Below are 23,552 nucleotides of genomic sequence, written 5' to 3' on the forward strand. Positions count from 1 at the left end.
CCCAGAACAAAAGATAAAATATTTTAAATCATAACATTTCTATGATTGGGCTAATGTAGATATAGTTATAAGGTAAACAGGGAAGAGAGTTAGTTAGATCAAACAGACCACTGAATCATGTGCTCTGGATTTTTGTACTTCCTATTCTGGGACTCTCATAAACCAAGTTTTAGATATATGTGAAAGTGGTAGAAATACTTTGTTCCTTAAGGTAATTCATCTAGAATCAAACAGTTATGGTATAGTAATACTATTTCATATTTATGCAATGCCTTTATTCCTAAGTCATCTCAAGAATAGGTAGTTCAATTATGTTATAAAAGATAATGCCAGTTACAATAAACCCTTGTGTGAAAATTTTAAGGATTACCAGGATCCAAAACTTGCAAATTCTATACTGACTACACTTACATTTAAAGAGATGGTCCTTCTTTAGATACTATTATCCTTTGAAGTTGTGGAGTGACGTTGCAATATCACTTAGATCATTCTCATATTGCCAACCCAGGAAAAATTAAGAAATATGATGAATTTGACTTTGCACCACCTCCAACAATAACTTATTTCCTTTATTCTCAGAAAGTTCCTTGTTTCCCTCTCTGCCAGGGATTTCTCCTTCCTGACCCTAAAACATTTGGTGCTCCTATCCCCGTCTGAAGTTAATGAGTTGAAGAAGAGCCCTACCTGTGACATCCTTTCACAGATCTACCCTCCTCATTGACCTTCCTGGGCCTCCTCATATACCACCCACTGATTTACTTATTCTTCATTCATTCATTCATCTACTCATTTAATCATATACATTCAACAAGTACATGCTGAACACTTACTATAAACTAGACAGCAGGCTAGGCTCCAGGATATTGCAAACAATAAAGGAGATGTGGTCCCTAGACTCATGGATTCTATAGTCTATCTAGAAGACAAAACCACAACAAAAACAAAAACACAAATCACACAAATTGGTAGTTAATTAAAATATCCATAAGTCTTACAAAGGACAACTTAAGGTCCTAAGATCATGCAAAATAGAAGGAGCTAACCTGGTGATGCCTGAGTGGGAGGTGATCAAGAGAAGTTTAAGTCTCTGATTTTTTTTTTAAATTTAGTCTAGCCTGTCATCAACATGCTGAAGCCTGCAGTCTTCTATCTCACTTATTGAGGATAAAGTTCCCTATTCCTTGGAAGATGCAATTAGCTATCTAGTAAAGTCACTGCAGTATTGATATGCTGTGGAAGAAAAGCTTCTGATGATACTTTCAGAAGAACTTCTCTGAACAGTCCCGTGTGTTCATGTCAAAGGAAGCGTCAAGCTCCTCTGGCATCTGAAGACCCATATCTCTTACTGGAGAGGCATGTGAGATCACTTATGATGGGAAAGTTATGGATGAGCTGATTTAGACAGATAAAGTTCATGCTACTTTATCTTAACCAGTGTTATATCTGACAGTGATCCTCAGATCCATGTAGACGAGGCAAAGATGAATGCTAGTGGTGCATACCAGAGCTCACAACTTGAGTATAATCAGAAGAAAAGTCCCTGAGAAAAAGTCACAGTGACTCACCTTAGTGGCGGTGACTTTAGATCACCTTTTGTAGATCTTCATAAAAGGTCCTCATAGTTATCTCTTAGCCTTGGGTCACCTAACTAGTCTTTATTGGAGCCATAAAAGGTGGAGGGATTCAGCATGATATTGATCAGCCAGCAAGCAGGACCCAGCAGGCACAATGGTGGAATATCAGCAGTTTGACTGCAATGTCCCCCATGAATGCCTCCATTCTGAATACCCTGTATCATAAGCAACAGCACATCTGCATTAGTCACAACAACATCCTTACCTCCTAATCAAAATTCACTTATCCTCTTTAACATTCTCTCAAAAACCTGTCTCTACAGTACAGTTATATCACCTAAGCAGTCAACAATATAAATACATAGAATGACTTGATTATGCTTATCCCAATATCCACATACAAAATCCCTCTCTCCTCTTTACATTTCAATTTTTCTGGGCTTTTTTTCTTTTAAATGACTAATAAGAAAGGGTTGGCCTAGATGAACTTTGAGTAATTTTTTAGCTTCTATAATCTATTGCTGTTAATGGGTTAGAAAGGATTAATCTAAAAGCATTGCTCGCACTGATATATTTCTCCTTCTAGGAATTTTAATGTTTACAGGCCTCTAATTCCTCCCGACACTAATCAGCCAGCAAAGTATCTCATGATCAGCCTTTGTTTACTTTCTTTTCCTTTTCTTATTTTCCCCCACTAGAAACTTCCCCTGATAGATACTGGAACTCTTTCTTCCATCTGTAAGTTCCTCAAATGTATCCTGTTTTCCCAGACCTCAGAGATGCACATATTCTATCATTTCTGCCTGGAAGAAGATTCTGGCATACCTTGCTCACCACTTTTTCCTTATTCCAAAAGTATTTCAAGCACTCACAAAGAATAGATAATAATATCCCAATCATCCATTTACCCACAGCTCAAATCTAACACATTAATATTTTGCCATTACCCCACAAATCTCTTTTAAAGAAGAAACATCACAGACCCAGTTGAATGTCCTATCTTAATCCTGCCTTCTGCCCAGATGAAAGCAGTGTTCTGCAGTGTGTGTCCTTTGCTTTTATCCTATATGTATTTACTCATAAACATTATTAGAATGTTTCTTGGGATTTTCAAACTTGGGCCTATGAAAAACTGTGTGTATTGAATTTTCTGGCACCATCTTTGTTGATAACATGTACAGCCAATTCATTCATTGAAGCTCCTATTTCCATTATATGAACACATCATAATTTAATGACTTATTCAGGAGTAGATGACAAATGAGGAGGTAAACGTGCATGTAGGTAGTTTTAATTTTGTGCTTTTATGAAAAGCACCACAGGAAACATGCTCTCAAATATTTCCCTGGGCATGTGGATGAATTTCTCTCGATGGTATATGTTTACTCATAGAGTCATTGGGTCACAGGTAGGAAGTATCTTCAAATTTATTGGATGTTTAGAAGTCCTAGAAATGATAGAGTATAGAAGGAGTTCCTAAAAACGAATAAGAAAAAACAAATGATCCAATCAAAAATGGGCAAAGACGATACACAGGCAACTGAGTACCAAGAAACCTCAGTTGACTCTAAGTACTAGAAATATGTTCAACTCAGTAGTAATCCATGGGGGATCAAATGAAAGCAAACAAACAAAAAAACTGAACCACTGTTTTTATCCATATCAAAGTGGCAAAATTTTAAAGGCCTGGAAAAAGAGGCTCCTAGGACAGGAGTTTCAGGAGCTCTCAATGGGAGGACAGGGAAGTGATGGAGTCTCCCTGGGCTTTTGTAATTTCATCTGTAAGATGAAGATGATCTTTAGAGATGGTGCAAATCCTAACCGTTCTTTGATGCCCTTTTTCTGTTGGATGAAATATGATTCTACCAGCATTGGATTTAGGAATAAAGAATGAAGGGGACACAGAATTTGTTTCAGCCAGCAAGAGAGGCCCTGCTTATATTGATGGGCCCTGTTTTGAGGTATTCATTGGTTCTTTTTTTTCTCCCAAATATTTATTATTTAGGTGCTAGATAGTAGACATCTGGCAAATCACTTTCTCCAAAGGACTTATGGAAGAATGAAAAATAGAAACTCCTAAAGAGACCATTCGATCCACAGAGATGATAGGTGGATGTGCAGCTGAGGGGTAACAGTGGGCACCCTTAACTCAGAGTTGAAGCACTAGAGGGTTCCTAAAAACAGTCAGGTCTAAAGAGACTCTAAAGCTGAGTAGCATCATCCAGGTGTCTGGAGGAGCAAACGTCACTAAGCAAAAAGCAACAAACAACCCAAGGGAGGATCCAGAAGGAAAAGAGTTTGAAAGAACTGAAAGCCATTCAGTCACTGAGGGTGGCATTCAAGAAATTTAGTTTAAAGAGATAAAGAGAAAGGGAAAACCAATCCAAGAACACTCAGGACAAGGAGCCCAGCTAGTGATCCAGGCAGGAGATGGCACAGAGCTCTGTGCCACATGTGCCAAAGAGGATGGAGTGAAATGGGTATATCTAAGAGATTGTGGAAGGACAGAATCAATGGGACCTGGTTAGACATGGGAAATAAGGAAAGGAGAGGAATCTTAACGGTTCAAGGTTTATGCCTTGACCCATGTGGCAAGGAAGCAATGTTCTCTCAGAAGCAGGTCACAGATCACAGAGCAGAATGAGGCGTGCATCTGATGAGTGTTGGACAGTTGAGTTTGAGGTATCTAGGAGACACCTGAGTGCAGATATGTAGTAATTCATTGGATAAAGAACACTGAAATCTTAAGAAGAGTGTTGACTCAGGATTTAGACTATGAGGAACGAAACTGACCAAAATTTATTGTTCTCTTGTGTGCACGTACCAATACGTTAACAACAAATCCCACTATTATGTATAAGTATAATGCACCAATGAGAATTTAAAAAAAAACAAAGTTTGCTAAAACTTAGCAGCTTAAAAAAAACAAAACTTAGAAAAAAGATTTAGACGTAAGAATCCTCACCATAGTGCTGGCAATTAAAACCCCACTAGTGAGCAATGTTTTCTAGCTAGAGAGAGACTTAAGAACCAAATAAACTAAGAAGTTGTCAGAGGGGTAGAAGAAGAAAACCGAGACAGTGCAGTTTTACACATAACACACATGTACAGGTGAACATAGATACAGAAAGGGTCAAAATCTGCTGAGATCTACAAGAATTTTGTCTTCCTAAATATAGTTATCTACTCTTCTTTTTTTAAAAAAAAAAAATTAGTTGTAGAAGGACACAATAACTTTTTTTTTTATTTTTATGTGATGCTAAGAATCAAACCCAGTGCCTCACATGTGCAAGGTGAGCACTCTACCACTGAGCCACAACCTCAGCCCCAGCTTTAAGAGATTAGTTTAGGGCTACCCCAGGGCATTGGGGTGGCCCATGGAGAATCTGGCTCACAATTTTTGCAGTTTCTTAAAAGCATCTACCCTACTAGAAGGTGTCATTTTTGGATTCACCTTGTTCATTACTCACACCTGTCTGGTCTTAGTGTAAGAGGCAACCCCCAGTGAACTTGCTCTGCAGTGCCTAATGAGAACTGCTGGATTCTGCCCTACAGAGAGGTAAGGAAAGTTTCCTTGTTAACATCTGTGGAAACTTCCAAGATGCAGTATGCATCCTAAATGCATTCCTAAATGGCACACTTAGGAATTGAGCCAGTTTTGGAAGAAAAATTAAGTCAACCAGAAATCATGCAGAGACCTGGTTCAGGATGTACCAAGAACTTTTTCCTCTAAAGGGGCACTTTCCCTGAGTCTCTGTCGACCTTGAACTGATCTGCTCACAAAGAAAAGCAAGGCTGAGAAACTGTCCCTCTGCTTCTTTAACCTCCTTCCCCTCCACCATGTGTTCTCAAACCATTTATACTCTGCTAGTCCGAGAGATAATCACTAATCAAGCAGACACTTTGCTGTTCAAAGAAAGACTTTGATATCACAGCTTCAATTTTAAAAAAAACAAAACAGAAAAAGAAGTCTCCGATTTTCATTTGTTTCCTTATATGGCATAGGTTACAAAGGTGGCCTTGGATGGCATTTTCACATAATTCAGCCTCCATGAAATCAAGAGAAAGGCCACATCAACTAAGCAAAAAATAGATGAAGGGGTGATGAAGAATGTGGGCTCCCGGGGAAAAGGAAATCGAGCTCTTGATCCCCCATAAATATTTCTAAGGTAATGAGAGAGAACAAGACGACGTGTGTCAAAGCATTGTCATCTGAAAGGTATGTCTTAAAGGTTAAGAGGAAGAAGACAGCAGGCACCGTATACAGAAATGTTCAGTCATGTTTTCAGATCACTCATGGGTTTGAGGTGCTGAAAGGTCTGTAGACCGGGGATTTATGCATAATCGGATCATTCAAAAACATACAAATGGCTGCCAGAGTGTAGTACAATGTTCACTTTTGAAATCACAAAAAAAGCTTTGTTTTAAGGAGGCTGAATTGACTGAAGTTTAGTTTCAGTGAAGCATGTTTTTGCTTTGGGTGTCATTATTTAGCTTGGCACCCATGCCAAGGAAACCTTTTTCTTACTTTGACTGTTGTTTTTCTTCTGCTGCTACAACTGTGAAAGTCAAGGCAAGATCCCGATGCTACATATTTAAATGAGAACTGGCTCCCTGTTTACCTCTGATTCTGATAAACCGAGTGGGGAGCATAGGGTCTTGATTGCTTGCCAGGACTTGTAAAGCTGATAGTTGTGTGCCTTGTCTCTCGAATAATCTGGAAAATCAAGTTTAGCTGGTTTGATCAAAGAGTTTGCAAGTCAGATGAGAGCACTTGCGTGCAATAACTATAGATACTGTATACATCGACCAGCCAAAGGCCAAGAAGCTAATAGCTCTGCCAGAGATAAAGGATTATGTATGTTATGCTTGTGAATACCAAAGGAAGGAATTCTCCATCTTAATATTGGTGGCTAAGGTTAGTACTGATTAGACATTCAGAAAAACAAAATACATAAATCTGAGGGACTTAAGTCATGACGAAAAAGTTTTTTAAATCCTGCTGCAATCTGCCCATTTAAATCCAGCGTGGAGGGAGGGAATGAACTACATGCTTCCTATCAAGGGTTTATCAAGAGTAAAGGAGAGCAGTTTTAAATAGTTGTGAGGTGAGAGTGCTTCATTTTTTTGGAGTCCTTTTTCATCTGAAGCTTCTTACTACAACACCTGTAGAGACAAGATGATTTTGATTGAGATTGATGTATGAGGGTCTGGATACATGCTTTTTCGGACATCCTCCTCTTGGGCAAGTCGCTCATGTGGGGAAAAACATCTTGGTTTCTCTGCCAAAAACGGATTCCCCAGATCAGAAAACTGTATGTCTTGACGTGAGTAATTAGAAAAATTAAAACTGAAAAGGATGCGTCAGATCATGTACATCTGGTCTTTCTCACAAATTAGCCATCTGACTGGGTCTCACAGGTCTATTTCAAGTCCCATGTTTTTGTTTTGATTTAACTTGCTCAGAAGACATTATCTTTCTTGTCAAAACCATACACAGTTGGTTTTCTTTTTTAAATTAATATTAAATAATGCCCTCAAAACGTGAGTTCTTAGTGAGCCACTGGATGACGGAGTGTGAGAAAAGAATATTGCGGATACCTGCAAGGAATAGTCACTTTGACTGATTAGGAGTCCCTGAGATGGACCCCAATTCAGTTACCACTAAGAAGTCCCATGAAACTACTGTGGGGAAATGTTCATGCGTGCACAAACACACACACACACACAAAGAGCATACTGACTTGGCATTAAATTAAATGACAGGTACAGCGGTGACATATGTAAACGAATCTGCCAGCGCCGGGCCCAACAATGGTGATGCATTATTCAAGTTTTGTACTAATTAAAGAACTACTTTGTTGCTAAGAATCAGTGTATTAAAAACATACGTTCTTATTAAGTGCATTCCCAAGAGTCAGAAAGACGAGAGGTGGATCTCAGGTTTCAGGGACTATTATTAGGTTTGCAAAGTATTTTCTGAATCGCATGCATTTTTGAAGAGAAAGCTCGGAGGGAGTCCATATCACATAAACAAGGTCTGATTGTGTTTTAAATGGCTATCCTGGGCCTTTCTTCTTTCCACATTGTTTTTCCTTCTCAGTCCACCAAATTTCCCTTCTTGGAATCAGAACCTGAACCAAAGTTAAACATCATAAAGAGATTTACTCAGTAAAAATGGACTTTTATGGACTGAAAAGCATTTTTACAGTGTAATCTGCATTTTTGTAAGTCCTTGTGGAAAATCCCCTGTGATTGAGCGGTACTTAAAGACTTAAAAATACACATTACCCATGAAGCTTTCAAAAGTTGAAGGGGACAAAGAGGAAGAAAAATGCATGTATCTGACCCATCGTCAGGGTGTGTTGCCTCCAGGAGAACAAAAGATTGCTTTTGTGCGCCGCGGGCTCCTTACCCCGTCACCTGTCCTGGCCTCCTGTTCTTTCTGCCCTACGTGAAACAACAATAGAGCACGTCTGCTCCTAGAACCCTCTCACATCCTCTCCCCCATCGCTTCTTCCCTGTCTCTACTCCCATCCTCTGCATCTGGTCCCCCACCCCAGGTTTTTCTTTTTAGCACATTTTTTTTTTTTTAATTTCCAAAGACCCATTTATTTGAACAACATCTCATCAGACGTTCAGAGGGTCCTGAGGTTTCACAAGAGCTTCTTCTCTTAACCTGCAATGGCTGACACATAAAAGACCCTCTGTCTGCTCCCCTGAGAGCACATTAAACTTGTATTAATCCAGAGCTCTGGAGCTTCCCTTTCTCTTGTCTTCCGGCTCATGTGTGGGACTGATGTGTGCAAATGAGAGGGGATTCAGTGTCACTCTTTCTCATTTGCACCTCCACAGGCTTTATTTTTGAATGAGGAAGAATGAGGGGAAATTACAGATAATTTGCCAGAAATGTTATGTTCCCATGAAAACATAGAACATTTGAATTTTTTTTTCCTTGTGTGTGGACAGTGGAAAAACTTTGAGAGCTATGGCCAAGCGGAGGCAGGCTCACTGACTTATTTTCACGAAAACTGTTCCACATTCCCATCTTCTTAGGTTTTGACAAGAGGGGTTCATTTCCAAGTCCCTGTCCTCACTCTGCCATCCTCCCTTTCCCCACATGTAGAATTCCTGCACTTTCTTCCTCTCTCCTGACCTGGAAAAAGCCAACCAACTACCCATCTGTCAATGCTTGGGCCAGCAGGTGATAAAGTGAAAACCTAACTTCTTTTTTCCCTTTAGAACAAAAATCCTTTCTAAACCTCTTTCTCAATATAGTTGGCCACAAAAGAATTCCATATTTTTCTTAGAATGATAACTTAAGTTCTGAGGCCTTGCAATTTTTTTTTTTTTCTCAGACTCACCAATGATGCCTCTTTCTGAGCATTGTTCTACAGATATCTGACAACAACTGTGTTCAGCACACACCAGGGTTTGTTCTTACAACAGGATTTATTCAGTGATGAATTGACTTACATTTGGGAGCTAATTGTTGACCCTGTCACAAGCAGCACCCTTGTGCTCATGGTTGTGCCCGGTGGTTCCTCAAGCAGTGCACGCCCCAGGTAAGCATTCAGTTTCCTTATTAAGATACTGACATTTGGGGCTGAGATGGTGGCTCAGTAATAAAGTGCTTGCCTCCCATGTGTGAGGCATGAGGTTTGATTCTCAGTACCACATTAAATAGTCATGTACAACTAAAAGTGTTTTTTAAAAAAAGATACTGACACTTAGAATTGTTCAGAAAAGATTTTTCTACATTTTATTTATTTTTTAAAATTCACTTTTATTGTAAACAAATGGGATACATCTTGTTTCTCTGTTTGTACATGAAGTAGAGGCACACCATTTGTGTAATCATACATTTACCTAGGGTAATAGTTTTTGATTCATTCTGTTATTGTTATTTTTTTCTCCCCCACCCCTCCCACCCTACACTTTATTTTGATAATAGTTTCTATTACTTTATTATAAATTTCTTCAATTAAAAAAATTGTTGAGGGGCTGGGGAGATAGCTCAGTCGGTAGAGTGCTCGCCTAGCAAGCACAAGGCCCAAGGTTCGATCCCCAGCACCAAAAAAAAAAAAAAAAAAAAAAAAAAAAAAAAAAAAAAATTGTTGAGCTGAGCACCAAATGCTATACTTTATTTTGGACCATGCATTTCTAAATTGTAAGTTTAGCAAAGATATCCATAGCTAGTTCTTCACTTAAACAATAAAATATGATTTTCTTAGAAACTTTTGAAACTCAATCTGTACTGAACTGAGTCATTATTTTTTTCCTTAAGTTTTATATAATCCTATAGCCATATCTATGCAGATTTTTCACAAGTCTTTACCTTAAAACCAATGTTCTTCCCGAGTCACAGATGGGATTATAGTTGCCTGCTGCCCACCTCCATCTCTACTACCCACCCTGCAAACAGAGAATCCAAAATGATTCTCTTCTACACCTGCTGCTCACAGGGACTGCAGCCTGGAGAGGTCTAAGCATAATAGTTCCAAATGCTACAGAGACACCAAGAGCAGAGAGGCAGATACCACCTAAGGGTTGGGGAAGCCTTCACCCGCAGGGGTTTAGTGGAGCTGAATTTTTTTTTTTTTTAACCACTGAGCTACATCCCCACCCTTTTTTATTTTTTATTTTAATACAGGATAAAATAAGTGGCACTTTCTTTTATATCATTGGACCTCATACCTGTCTCAGCCAAGCCTATGCTAGACTTGGTTGTGTACTCGTCTGCCTCCCACACCAGACTATAAGGCAGATTGCATCCTACTTAGCTGTGCTTCTCTAGTGCTGTCTAACAGTGTCCTTTGTTTGTACTGGGTTCTTCATTAGCACCTATTGAATGACCTGAATAAATGGTTACGGAGCAAAAAAAATTACACATAATTTTATCTACATAATTATAGCTAAGCTGATACAGGTGGATACTCTGCAATTCTTTTTGTTTCCAAGTCTCAACTTGCTGTTGAATCATTTGTAGATTTCCTGACAGATTATTTTCCATATTACTGGGATTTAGTGGTGTAAAAATATGATCTAGTGATTTGGCTTACTGTAAAAGTAGTTCTCTAGTTTTGTAATCCGTGTACAGGAAAGGCTATAGCTACGCGTTATTCTTCTATTAGCGAGTAAGGTAATTTCAGTATTAGGGTGAGATTTTTCCTTTTGCTTCTTGATACCTTTAAACTCAAAAAGGAATTATTTTATTCCCACATAAGGCAGGAAAAAAACACACTCTAGCTGAAAGAATTTTGTTTTGTACTCTATGTCTCATACTAAACTCAAATTTTCATAATCTCTGTGTAACAGCTGAATGATTTGATACAGATGGTTTTATCTTATACTAAATTGTTAATAGCTTTAAACTTTTCTGCAATTAATAATGGTATCATAGTAATGTTATTTTTCAAGGCAGCAGCTGGTCGGGAAAAAAAAATGATATTTTAGGGAATTTGTATTTACTTTGGCCCATTTCCACAGTGGAAATGATAGAGACTGGGTCTTCTCGATTCTCTAATTAGAGGTTTTTCAATAAATTGAGACCAGTTAGGCCAGTGGAACATTTTCAGTCACTAACTCTCTGATATCAGCCTTATGGTTAATTCTGTGTTACTTCTAAGTCACTTAGATCACAAGTTCACTTGGATCAGCCCTGTGCCTCTGTGATGTTGACATTCATCTTCACAGCTGATTGTACAGTCAATGCATGCTTTTTAGATTTCAGAACAATACCATATGCAACTAATTCCAAACAGAAACCTAAATAATTAATGTGTGAGTCTTCCTTAACTATACATTGATTAAAATATGCATTTTATTTGGGAAGTACTTTCTCTGTCTCAGGGATTTAAGAGGGTTCTCTTGCTTGTTGAATTATGCCAAAAACTAATGGTCAAAATAGCTGACAAATTAACATGAAAATAGAATAGACTCAAGTGAAGAACTGTGCTATAGGCTTTTAAAACAAAATTAGTATGATTCAATCACTAGTCTCATTGATTTTAATCAAATATATGGGTCTCTAGAAACCCAGTCTTATATAGTTGACATAATTCTTAATCCAATCTGGTTAAAATGTCAAATTTTTTTCATTTACCAATAAAAGTAAGTTTCTCACTTAAGATGAATGTTTTCAATTGTAGCTCGTAGAGAAATTTGTTCTCAAACAGTCTGTAAATTTAAAGAGCTTCTCTTTTTGGTACAAGCAAGTGTTCCAGAGTCTTATAGAACACTGCTTTTATCCCACATGGTACCTTCAAGTAGGTCTAGAGCTACTTCTACCAGAAGTTCTGAAATAGTGTTCACTGCGATTATTTCATGACCTTATCAAGAACACATAGACAGGTGAGGGATTTCATAGCTCCAAATGAAAACAAGCTTTCCTTTGGAACATATTGCTTCATTTCCTGAAGAGTACATTATTCTATATTCTGTGCCTAATAAGATTGATCAAAAGGAATACAAGACAAGCAAGGTCCAGAAATAATTACAACCATATAAAATGAGGACAATAACCAGCAATAACTGTAAGAGTTCAGGGAAAGAAGTAATGGAGAAGTTGGAAAGCAGGAAGCAGGTCATCTGACCCTTTGGGTGGGTGACAGATGGCAACAAATTGCAAAATGCTTGGTGCTAATTCTGATGTGTTCAAGAATCAAAGAAAAGACCTATTGGACAACAGCCCTGGAGTGTGTCTGCTGAGGTGTGACCATGACAGGGAATAGGAGGATGGAAAAGTGGTAAGAATAGCAGACCAGGGTGCTGGGAAATGATCACCAACTGTGAGTGGTGAAACTGGGTTTTGAGTCCATTCTCTGCACTTACCTCAATGCCTGAGTCTGTGCTAACACCTCAAGCAAATGATCTGAACAACACAAGCCTCCATTTATGAGATTAGCACTCATAAACCATAAAGTACTTTGAAAATGTAAGATGATAAAATTGTTATTAGCAATGTTATTAATGATCATATTAAAACATTCTCCTGTTTAAATCCCTGCAGGCACTTCCCTTTGCACTTCCAATAAAATCTAAACTTATCATGATCTACAAACAAGGACAAAATCTGGGACCTGCCTGGTCTTCAGCTTCACCTGTCTTGCTCACTTTTCTTCAGCAGCACTGGCCTCCTTACACACACCCCAAAAGTTCCAAGGTAACCCAACCTGCCCTCAACCCATTCTCCCATCTTCTTTCCCCTGACTGGTGGAAAAACTCTTCAGATCACCACTCAAACATCTCAGAAAGGCCTTCTCTCTAGCCACTTTATCTAAAGTAAGATCCCAACGTTTCTCTAGATATCACATCTTATTTGGTTTCTTCACAGCATTTACTATGTATAATCTGAAATCACTTTGCTTAGTTATTTGTTTCTCTGCTGCTGATTGACTTCTACATCATCAATTTTCTTTCCACTGCAATATTCTCATTCCCATTTTCCCATTGAGCAACAGAAAAGAAACTTCTTGAGCCTCCCTATATCTCTGTTCAGATTTGGTTTCCCTTTACTACCAAAGTCATTGAAAGGGTTTTTGTGCTTCCTGTCTCTATTTTCTGCTCTCCTTTCTCTCCTGAACTCCAGGCAGGCCCTGTGTTAGTCAGCTTTCTCTTTCCGTGACAAAGTACCTGAGACAAGTAACTTTAAATGAAAAAGATTTATTTTGACTCACTGTTTCAAAGGTTTCAATTCATGATCTGTTGACTCCATTGCTTCTGGGCCTGTAGAGAGGCAGCACATGATGAGAATTGTGTGGTGGAACAAAACTGCTTACCTCATGGCAGCCAGGAAGCAAAAAGAGAGAGAAAGGGCCTGGGGTCTTAATTCACCTTCAATGACCTAGCTTTTATCCACTAGGTCCCACCTCCTAAAGGTTCTACCACCTCCCAACAGTGACATCAGTGGGAACCAAGCCTTCAACACTTGAACCTTTGGGGGATACTTGAGACCCAAATCATAACAGGTCCCTTGGTCCCCACTCCATGAAACTGCTCTTAATCAATGTCACTAACAACCCCACACTGCAAAATTCAGTGGATGATTCTCAGCCCTCACCTGCCTTTGAACTATAGCATCTGACAACATTGAGTGTTACAGTCTCCATAGCATGTTTCCTTTTCTTGACCACCTGGAATCTATTTCCTCTTGGTTCTCCTGTGACCTCTTGATTTCCATTGTTAGGACTCACCATCTTACAGTCAAGAAGTTGGGCTCAGTCTTTCGTATTCTCCTCAATCTATATTCATTCCCCTAGTAAATCAGTTATTCAGTCCTGTGGCCTTTGAATCCTCTATACTCTGGTGGTTCTCCAATACTTATTTTCAACTCAGAGATGTAACACCTAAGTGTCTCAGCTTGACTGTCACAGGGGACAACTCAATCTTATGATTTCTAATCATTTTATCTACTGCTATATAACAAATGGTTATACAAAAACAATGATTTATATAAACAACTGTATTATTATATGTCACAAATTTGGCTAAGCAAGGTGATCCTTCTGCTTCTCATGGCATGAAGTAGGACACTTCGGGGTCTTACCTGGTGAATGTGCAGATGTAGAAGAGCACGATGGCTTCACTCACATATTTGTGGGCCTAGTTACATTATCTGCAGGCCCCAGTGCTAAATAAAAAAATTCAAGATGCCTTCTTCAAAAAGCATTTAAGAATTTTAAGAAGATAATATCAGGGACCTAGCTATGCAATCGCATGGTTGTGTTACCTGGATCACATGCTCTGGATCATGTAGTAAGCAATCTAAAATACGAATGACTGATTCCATTACAGAATGACCAAATCAGAATCTCTGACATTTGACCTTGAAATTGATATTTTTTACATTCTCCAGGGTAGTTTAAAATTGACATCTTATGCCCAAGCATGCCACATAAGGCGTACTGCTGCCAGACATCTTTCCTTCTCCTTTTCCCATTTCAAGAGCTTGATTTGGCCTATCCTTATCCTTGAACTTCAAACTTAAGTCCTGGTTAGATATTAATGAGTGCTGATACATTACCCCTTTAATAGATCTTCTAAAAATAAATGTATTTGACCAGAAAATAGTGTCTAAAAGTGGAATTCTGGGTATCCCACATTATCCATGTGATGATCACTTGTAAGCTATCCAGGCGGTGCTACTTCCAGGAGGAAGATAAGTCATTCTAACACTCCCACTTCCTATGAATCAGACAAGAACTGATTAGTATTCTAGTATTTCATTCATACACTGATTTATTTCATCAAAATATATGCAGTGAATATCAACTATGAACTAGGTAGAATGAAATTGTTCCCCTTTATGATAATTAAGTAGAGGCCCTTGAATATGAAGCTCCAAGGATCTGGAGTTTAGTAAGCATAAAATAGCTGAACATAGATGAAAACTTCTTTGAATTTTAACTTCAGAGTTTATGTGAATTTGTATCCTACATTATATTTTTATTTGTTTTAATAGAATAATAATGTCTATGTAATAGTTATCAGTTGTTGTTAGAAGGCTTCATTGCTTCTATCCAAACTTATTTTCTTCTATTTGTGTACAGAGTCTCATTCCCAGTCTTCATTTCAGTTACATGTGACAACTTAAGTGCTACTCAACAGCATATGAGCCTTTTCTAGACCTTTTTTTATATACCCAATCTTCTAGGTCTTTTCCCCTTTGGCTGGCTTTATTCAAAAAAGCACAGAGACTTCCAAAGTCACATTTTAGAGATGACAGAGCCACAATATAGAAGCATCCTGGGTCCTTGAATGGTACAATGAAGGAAAGCTATATGCCAATCCCACCACTACATTAGTGGGGAAGAAAAATGACTGAGTCATTAAATATAGTGGGTTTGTTATAGCAGCTACCCTTACCTTAATAATATAACTATTTGATTCATCCTTAAAATCTTTGAGGAATCATTGATATGCCAGGAAGATGTGATGTGTTTCTTTCATAGCTTCAGGCAACCAGGCCTAGATGGTAAGTATATGGCCTCCTTTTTGAGAAGTGTGGCATATCACCATGATGCCACTCTGGTATGCATAATAATTCTGACCAGCTGTAGGTAGTAAATAAAAGTTCATTCTCTTATATGTGGCCACAATGTTAGTCCCAGAGCTCATGGAGTCTCCTCAGATTTTCAACAACAGATCCCCTGTGACCTAGTTTAAGAAACCATGAGGAAACAGTCTGGCAGCCAGCCCAACAAAGCCAACAACAGGCCCTCCTCAGGAGTGACAAGGCCCTGTCACTGCCACTACCAGCTGCCATGCTTCAGTGCTAGATGTTAGGGCCCCTCCCTTTGCATTACCTTTCTATAAGGTAATATAGGCTCTTTCATTCACAGCATAGTTGTTTCTGTAGCTAATGTTATTTGGCCAAAAACCAATGTGATTATTTAGACAGTCAATAGTGTAATGTCCCACCCTCGTAGAAACATAGATTTTTAAACATAATGAAAGATCTTAGGTAGTACGTAGCCTCTCTGTTATTGTACATAAAGAACATGAGATACTGAGAAGTCCAATGACCTGTCATAAGCCACTTAGTTATTGGCAGAGTTGACACTAGAACCCAAGGGTTCTGGTAGATTCTAAAGCAATGGTCTCTCTGATATCCCATACATTCTTGCATAAAAATATCTGCCTGAACATCATATATCCCCAGAACTTCAAACAAGACATAACTGTAAGCATCATTATTTCAGCCCAATCCTTTGATAAAGGGAAAGTGAATAGAGCCCCCCTTCCACTCACGGCAGAGGAAACATTACCAAATGCCAGTTATGGATTTAGATGTTCTGGTGGAAAAGACTGATGGTATGACAGGTTCCTTGAAACACAGTTCATGCTCTTAAACCACTATTGATCTAAGTTCTGCCTTCTCTTTTATTTTTCTTTCTTCAATGTCCCCAGGTATTTCACTCCTCATTCATTATTACTGAGGGTTTCTTCTTCTGCTATTCTTTTGAAGCCTCATCATTCTGAAATGTCACCTATACCAGTATTTACTTTGGCTTGCAAGCAGTTTCCCTTCACAATGGCCTATCCTGCTCTGTAACAGTTTGTTCAGTTGGTTGGTTTGTCAACTGAGCTGTTTGATGATAAAATACTGATATGTCACCTGTTTATATGTTGCCATGTCACTTTCTAAGTGGGTGACTTGAAAATAAGAGTTTATTATTCTCTGGATCACTTCTATTGTCTGTGTAAAGTTCTTTCTGGGCAATCCCACTGGTTGTTGATTGACGTCAAGAGACTCTAAGCTCTTGTATCCTACTGTTTTTTGTTTCTTCTTAATTTCTCATAGTTCCACCTGATCAGGAAATACCAGTTTTTCTGCCTTCATAATGTGGGATAGTTCATCACTGAAAGCTGCCCTTTTCTTTAGCACCACTTTACCTTGGGTTTGTCATTACCCCTTGTTAATTTATTTTAAAAAATTTTAAAGAGATGCTCATGTTTTCAGGAATGACCATGGTATGGTAGTATGTCATATTGAATATTATAATTGACCATGCTTTGTCCCATACTACTCTACTAGACATGAGGCTTCACTGTACTGGACATGAGACTTGTTCTTTTGCAAAAGATATCCTAAACACAATGATTCTTTCTAGAACCCACTTCATTTTCCTTTTATTGCTTTCTGACTGCTCATTTCTCAATTTAGGAAAATTTCAAATTTCACTTTTCCAAGGTCAATGAAAGTCCTGGTTGAAAACAACCTGCTTTTATATCCATTGGGGTTTACCGCCCTCCTTCTTATTTAACAAGTAGAGATGTGCCAGTTCCTTGTCTTCTTTCCATTTTGTCCTCTTACTGTTCCTGCTAGTCACTGCCTCTGCTACTTGTCCAGGTTTCCCCACAGAATGTCCTGTCCCTTCTGATGGCCAAAAGGCTCCTGTCTCGTCTTGAAAGCTCACCTGCTTTTCTCTTGCCTGCAATTTGCTCCTCTGATTGTATAGTTCTCCTTACTGCTCTCTATCCCCACTGCCTCTCTCTGGTTTCTCTCCCATCAGGCCGCCATGTTTCCAAACATGGAAACAGCCTTTCAAAGATTAGCAATGACCCCCTACGGACAAAACAGTGGTTCAGGCACATTCCTCGGGCTCCTGACATTGCGCCCTGTGCTGGAAGCTCTAGTGTATTTGTACTACAACCCAGGGATTCTCTCCTACTCTTGCCTATTCTTGACCTGCCTTCTTTGCAGGGTCCTCTGTCCCTTCTCACACCCACTTTGAGATTCCCCAGGTACAGCTTCTGCCCTCTGAACCCCTCTAAATATACCTGGACAACTTCGTTTACATTATAGCTACACAGTAGAATATCTAATGTTAAGGCTCACCTTGCCCCCCCCCCCAAAAAAAAACTGGCTGCCCCTGGACATTTCTCTGTTAATGGGGTCACCACTTCCTAAATCAGAGAATCTCAAAATTTCAGAATTATCTTACTTTTACTCCCTTTCTTGTGTTCAGTCATGAAGTTCTATGTTTCTTCTGTACAACATCTCTTAGCTCTACCCCTGTTTTTTTTTTTATCTCTATTATCACAATTATAATCTGGACATGTAGCTGCTCCTGTGAGATTTAATGGGACATCTTCTGAAGTACTGTTCTTGCCCGTAACTCTACCTGCTCCCCCATACATTTTACACATTATTATGCTTTCATTCTTTCTTATGACAGTTTTTCATTAGGTCGCTGTTTATATCAAGAACCATCCCTGAGCTGGAAGTGGTGGCACACATGTATTCCCAGCTGCTTGGGAGGTTGAGGCAGGAGGATCGCAAATTTAAAGTCAGCTCAGCAATTTAGTGAGGCCCTATGCAACTTAGTGAGACCCTGTCTCAAAACAAAAAAATTTAAAAAGGACTGGGTGTGTGGTTCAATGGTTAAGCACCCTGGTACCAAAAAAATAAATAAATAAAATAAAACCATCCCTGATAACCTGATAACCTAGGGATATAAGTCATTCACTGAAGTTCCCTAATTTGCCATTTACTAAACAACACTGTACTGAACAATTTATTCACGTATTTTATCAGTTAATTCTTGCAAACTCACAACTCCAAGGAATAATTATAATTAGTCACATTTTATAGAAGAAGAACTTGAAGATTAGAAAGATACTCTTATTTTCAGTACTGGAGATTGAACCTGGGCCTTGCACATGTCGGGAAGAGCTCTACCACTGAACTGAACTGCATCCCCAGCACCACCCTTATTTATTTATTTATTTATTTATTTATTTATTTATTTATTTATTTATTTATTTTTGAGACAAGGTCTTACTGAGTGATCCTAGCTAGCCTTGAACTAGCCTCAAACTCCGGAGTAACTTGTAATTTTGTAATTTTCCTGCCTCAAACTCTAGAGTTGCTAGGAACAGGCATGTGCCAAAATGCCCAGCCAGAGAGATACTTTCTTACCCAAGTATCCATTTGATTCCAGTCTACTTTTCATAGGACAACTCTTCATTGTTCCCGTTCCACAAAAACATACCTGGCATGTCCTCATCTTTGTGTTGCCACTTCCTTATCTCCACCTATATGAAAATCTTTGGGGATCCATTCTAGACCACTAGAGTCCACATGCCTTTCCCTCCTTCTTGGGCCTTTATTATCTGCATCACTCATTTGGTTCTCAAGCAAGTGCTTCTTATCAATGTATCTTGTAATGTCATCCTGCATTGACGTTCCACTTGAGGCAATAAAGCAATGCACATTTGTGTGTATCATCTCATTAACTAAATTGTAAGGAAAGAAACTTTGCTTACATCTTCTACTACTGTAACTCAGTACATGCTTATTAATAAGCACATACTTATTCTGTGATGGCAACATGAGTTTATTTACTGCCTACCTATGAACAGCCACGTATGTTCTCATAGATAATATGAATCCTGCAATTGTGATCTAGCTGCCTCAAGAGGATGGAAATTAAGAGGGGTAAATATTTCCTAAAGAGGTTTCAGGATAAAAAAAAAAAAAAATCCAGATGATGACTAATTACACACTAAGTATACATCTGTTTTAAAGTTCTGTAATTCAAAAATGAATGACTACTATTATATTGCTTAGTTTAAATTCCCTCCTTGATTTCCTAACATGAAAGTAACCAATGAGATGGACCATTTTACAGGCATTAAAAACTTACTGGGGCTCAAAAGAAACCACAGTAGACATTCAAAGAATCCAAAAGCAGAAGTAAAATAAATATAGAATATTTAACCTCTCTTTCAATTTCCCTTTGGTGGGTTTTAGTAAAATTTGGTATTTCAGGAGTAGAATCTCTGATTGACGATAAAGCAGTGTTTTGAAGGTGAGGGAAAAACAGCTTCGTCCAAAGTCTACAGCGTCTTCATAAGCTAAACACCCTTAATAAATATTACATGAAAATATTCTTTCAACACATTGTAATATATTGATTTGTTAGGAAATTGGCCAAAAGAGTGAATTAATCATGTCATTTAATTGCCACTATTTTGTTGCCACTCTTCCTTTCTTCCTTCACCCAGGTTTGTCCCTGTCTTTCCTCCTCACTGTCATGGCCTCACTTGAAGACCTCTTTCTTCACTTAGGTTTCTCTATAAACATCCACCTAGTCTCCCTGCCTCTAGGTTTCACCCTTCAAATCCAACCTCCTCAGAGCCCCAAGGAAAGACCTTCTTAATTTCAAGTTTAAAATTCTCCACTCCTGTCATACCAAATTCCTATGGTTTTCACTTAGCTTCCTGAAGTTTCTTCAGGATGAAGTTCAAACCCTTGAGCTGGCACATGAAGTCCTTAGCCACCTGGCTCTTGCTTTTCCCTCCAGCCTTATCTCTTTGCATTTCAAGTCTTCCTCCTTGTACCTGAGCCTCTTGTGTTTAGAATACCAAGTCTTTTTATTCTCTTGCCCTGTAAGATACCCTAGTTTGGAACTGAAATGCAAAAATATATGCAAACCTTAAATCGCAAATGAATGCAAAAGCATGCAAGAATTTCCCTGTGCCGGTGGATGAACCTCCAGTGTGTGGGGCTGCTAGCTGAAGCCAGTTATCTAAGTTTGATATTTCCCATGAACCTTTTCCCCCCTCTATAAATCTTTTCCTTAGAAAGGAAAGGCGCCTGGCTCTCAGCAAAGTGGTTAACATGAAATCAACAAGCTCTTTAGGGATTTTCCCATCTCTATGGTACAGAGAACAAATTCCTACTGTTTGTCAGGTTTCTGTGAACTTATATAAACAAGTTTCCCAGACATTAAGGTACAAAACTCAGATGTAGTGATAGAAAAACATCATAGTACAAAAAGGCATTCAATTCTCTTGGAAACACTGTGCTTATTAAAGGCCTAAACACTAGGTACAGAAAGTTCAGTAATCCTTTTCCTAAGGGCAATAATAGTTTTTACATTACAAAATCAAATGGTTGCTCTTTATTTGAGGGCTGAAAATAAAGTACCATTTTGGAGAGGAAACAAAATGTAACTGAGTCAAACACTGAAGGGAGGTCAGTCCTTTTCACTTCTCAGCAACCTCAATCCGAAAGTATTCACAACACAGCCAGCCTTGACTTTTAATTTTCCAGGTCAAATGTTTTTCCCATTGGTTGAGATTCTGACTTAATCACAGAAACCCATCAGCTCACTTCATTCTTGGCTACTTTAGCTATCCCTGCAGGTCCTACAGGGAAACTAGGCCTCTGTACCCAGTTTAGCATCATGATGAGCCTTTGCCTCAGAATCCATCACTCACCCTGTGCTTGTCACACAGCCATACTGATAAGCAATAAAATATACCTGAGAGCTGTGTCCTTCCTTAGGAAGGAAACAGGGAAGGAAACAAAGGGACCATGCTTTAAGTTACTTCATATAAGGCATCTCACATATAAATCACACTTAAAAGTAGTTATTGTTGAAAGTAGTACATTCTACTACCATATTGCAGCCAAAAACACTGAGCCCCACAATGAAGTGTTCTACCCAAGCTCTTAAAATTACTAAGTGGCAGAACCAGGATATAAACTGATATTTGAAAAACAGGTTCTTTGCCTTCCATGCCAGCTGCTTCCCAGAAAAGAAGCATGGGCCTGTTGTGACACAATTAATTTCTAGGGAACATCACATATAAATAGGGAAACTGATTCTCTTTGAGTCTTACGGCCTCCTTACACCTTGAGTAATGAAATGGGTTGTGCAAAGAATAGGGTCTATGTCTCAGTGTTTCCATTTCTGTTCCCTGGTGAGCATTATTGCAATGATACTCTAAGTTCTAGGTTTAGATTTTTAGAAATTAGACCTTAACAAATACCACCAGGGCAAGGCCAGGCAGTAATATGAAGTATCAAGGTATCAAAATCAAAGAACCCCTGATCCCCCATTGCACAATATCTCTAACCTCAGATGAAACCCTTTCTTCCAGCATTGCATTGTGATGAGCAAGAGAGTTCCAAGGAATTACCCTTGTATTATCTCTAGCAATATCACAAGATCAGATGACAATCCATGATGGCCTTCTCCAACTACTCATTTATCAACTACTGGTAAATTAAAAAGTTATTATTTCTTGGCACCAAAGGCCAATATGTCATGGGCCTTTTGTTGTTGTTTAGAGATTTCATCCCAAATGGCCCTCTGAAGACATTCATTCATTCTACAAGGCATCTACTGCATATGCCACACTATGGTAGAAAATAAAAAAGATGTACACACTGGACTTCACCTTCAAATCTCGCCACAGGTACAACTGTATTGTTCTCGCCATACTATCCACACACATGATCGCCCATCTAGAACACTGTAATCATTTCCTAATTGAACTCTGACATCTTTTGAAACTGGAAATCAAACTACTGCATGCCTCTACTTAAGATCTTCCAAAGACTGCCCATTGCAATTACAACAAAAATCAACGGCAGGACCTTGCTCTGTAATACCTGCATGGTCCCACTCCTGCTCTCCTGCCCTCTGCTCCAGTGATATTGGGACTTCATCCTAGAGGTTCCCTCTGCTTGGAGAACTCTTGTCCTGACTCTTCACACCTCAGTCTTCCCTCATCATTCAGTTTAATGATTCCATGTTGAACTCTAAAAGAGTTTTCCTCTTCAATATTCTTTTAGAGAATTCAGAGAAAATGTTTAGAGAAAACTTACTTCATTTGTTTTGCTGATTACAATGTCGGTGCTTTGAAGATAGGGAATTTATTGGTTTTGTTTATCACTGATGCCATAGCTGAGGCAGAGTCTGGCTTATCAAGGTGCTCCATAAATATCTGCTGAATGAATCAGAGTAGCATACCTAAACACATGAAAGCATAAACACATGAAAGGTTAAATAAAAACAGAAAGCACCAATAGAATTTATGTCACAAAATATTTTTTTTATGATTCAAGTAAGAGACAAAGGATAAGCCAAGTGTGGTGGTACACACCTGTAATCCCAGCAACTCAGGAGGTGAAGGCAGGAGCATAGAGAGTTCAAAGCCAACCTCAGCAACTTAGCAAGGCCCTAAGCAACTCAGCGAGACCCTGTCTCTAAATAAAAATTAAAAAGGGGTTTGGGTCACTGATAAAGCACCCCTGTGTTCAATCCCTGGCACCAAAAATAATAAAGAGAGAGATAATAAATTTTGAGGACTTAAGAGGATGTGATAATGCTATTACAGGAAAGAAAGAAGAAACTCAGGCAACATTTTAAATGCTTTTATCAAAACCTTTAATGTAAATATTATTTATTCCAACAATTCCACTTTTAGATCTTCATACCAAACATATGCTTCTAAGTGTTCACAAAGGAGGAACCACAGAGTTCTTCATGGCAGCATTGTTTGTTATAGCAACAAGCTACAAAATCTAAACGGCTTTTATGGGAGAATGGTTAAAAGAAATAATAGGGGACTGGAGGTGTAGCTCAGTGGTAGAGGGCTTGCCTTGCTTGCACAAGGCTCTGGATTCAATTCCCAGCACTGCAAAGAAAGAAAGAAAAAAAGGAAAGAAAAAGAAGT

At 38.7% G+C, this 23,552-nt stretch overlaps 2 long non-coding RNA genes across 5 annotated transcripts in view; one reads left to right on the top strand and one right to left on the bottom strand.

The window, feature by feature from the left end:
* LOC306660580 overlaps nt 1-23,552 on the bottom strand; it is a 52,712-nt gene that overhangs the window by 10,505 nt on the left and 18,655 nt on the right. For 3 of the 4 annotated variants that reach the window (XR_013763677.1, XR_013763678.1, XR_013763680.1), the window contains 4 exons: nt 22,702-22,846; nt 13,253-13,301; nt 1,566-1,789; nt 831-916 (listed from right to left, as the gene is read on the bottom strand). This is a non-coding gene — a long non-coding RNA (uncharacterized lncRNA). The remainder of the gene's footprint in view (nt 1-830; nt 917-1,565; nt 1,790-13,252; nt 13,302-22,701; nt 22,847-23,552) is intronic. The other variant, XR_013763679.1, reaches the window with a different exon arrangement.
* On the top strand, nt 5,556-22,646 carry LOC306660586. The gene is made up of 4 exons (XR_013763687.1): nt 5,556-5,793; nt 8,933-9,139; nt 12,586-12,738; nt 21,972-22,646. It is a non-coding gene; the product is annotated as an uncharacterized lncRNA (long non-coding RNA).

The sequence above is a fragment of the Sciurus vulgaris genome (genome assembly GCF_902686455.1).
Source record: "Sciurus vulgaris genome assembly, chromosome: 4".
NCBI classification, from domain to species: domain Eukaryota; kingdom Metazoa; phylum Chordata; class Mammalia; order Rodentia; family Sciuridae; genus Sciurus; species Sciurus vulgaris.